The sequence below is a fragment of the Belonocnema kinseyi genome, chromosome 1 (genome assembly GCF_010883055.1).
Source record: "Belonocnema kinseyi isolate 2016_QV_RU_SX_M_011 chromosome 1, B_treatae_v1, whole genome shotgun sequence".
NCBI lineage: Eukaryota > Metazoa > Arthropoda > Insecta > Hymenoptera > Cynipidae > Belonocnema > Belonocnema kinseyi.
Genome location: NC_046657.1, coordinates 136,532,034 through 136,533,890, shown reverse-complemented (window position 1 = coordinate 136,533,890; position 1,857 = coordinate 136,532,034).

The window sequence follows — 1,857 nt, the reverse complement described above, 5'->3', positions numbered from 1 at the left end:
GCTGCGATAATCCAGTCACCATAACTGTCAAGGACGTCTTCTATGTGCCACTGCTGGATGAAAATTTGCTTTCAGTAAAGAAAATTACTCAGAAGGGCTTTGCAGTATCATTTAACAATACAGAATGTAGAATTAAGAGGGACGGCAAGACACTAGCTCTTGGACACTCCTACGGAAACCTCTACAAACTGGATACTTTACGAGCGGTTTACAGTGCAGAAAAAGAGGATCATCATAAGGATAATTGCCAGCACACGTGGCATAGGCGTTTTGGCCACAGAGATCCCGACGCAGTTAAGGAATTGGTAACAAAAGACCTCGCCACAGGTATCATCATAAAGGACTGCGGTATCAGACAGTCATGTGAATGCTGTATTAAAGGAAAAATTACTCGGAAACCATTCCCCAAACAATCAAAGTCAAATACAGATGCAATACTGGAATTAGTGCATACGGACGTTTGTGGCCCTATGCAAACCGTCACTCCAGGGAACAAAAGGTATATTTTAACAATTATTGACGATTACAGTCGTTTTACGCAAGTTTACTTCATAAAGCATAAAAATGAAGATACTCCTTTAATCAAAGAATATATAGCTTTGGTCAAAACACAGTTTAATAAAAAACCAAAAATAATACGCTCCGATCGAGGAAAGGAGTACATTAATAATAATTTAAGCCAATATTTAAAGTCAGAAGGAATCAAATCATAGTTTACAGTAGCATACACGCCTGAGCAGAACGGAGTAGTTGAAAGAAAGAATCGATCATTAATTGAAATGGCACGATGTATGATTTTTGATGCTGAAATCGATACAAAATTTTGGGGGGAAGCTGTAAATACCGCAAATTACCTTCAAAACAGACTGCCGACTAAAAATAAACAAAAAGCTCCTCATGAATTATGGTACGGGACTAAACCCTGTGTAAATAATTTACAGATTTTTGGGGCTACGGTTTTTACTCACGTGCCAAAAGAAAAAAGAAGAAAGTTGGACGCCAAAGCTGAGAAACTGATCTTTGTGGGATATTCCGAAAAATCGAAAGGATACCGGCTACTGGATACGGAAACAAACAAAATTCAAATGAGTAGGGATGTCATATTTACTAGCGAAAAAATTGTAAAAACCATAACTTCTGAAAAAAAGAATTGCGAAAAATCCACAGTTGAAATAAATTCAAAATTCGAGGAAGAAGGTACGGCGGACGGAATACTCGAAGAACCAGTACAAAGTGCCGAAGCAGCCGATCAAGAAGATGAGGATTCAAATGATAAAAATACTGATTTCGAGGAAAGCGAATCAACATCGAATTCAGAAGAGGAATCAGTGAGCTTTCAGGATGAAAATATCAAAGAGGATAAGCAAGAAAATCAACGACAATCTGGGAGAGTGAATAAAGGAGTGCCACCTAATTTTTACACAGCAGGATACATCACTATGCAAACGGACAATGAACCGAGGGATTTTAAGGAAGCAATGCGTAGTGTCAATGAAGAAAAGTGGAGAAAAGCAGCGGAGGAAGAAATCGGCTCGTTAATGAAAAATGAAACGTGGACGCTGGTCGAGCCACCAAAAGATAGAAAGATAATTGGATGCAAGTGGGTATTTAAATTGAAAAGAGATGCTGAAGGGCAAATATCTAAATACAAGGCAAGAGTGGTTGCACAAGGTTTCTCACAGAAATACGGAGTCGATTACGAAGAAGTATTTGCACCTGTAGTTAGGTCGAGCACATTCCGAACTTTTCTCTCACTCGCCGGGAAGGAAAGAATGAACGTTCATCACTTCGATGCGAAAACTGCCTTTTTGAACGGAGATCTCAAGGAAACAATATATATGAAACAGCCAGAAGGAT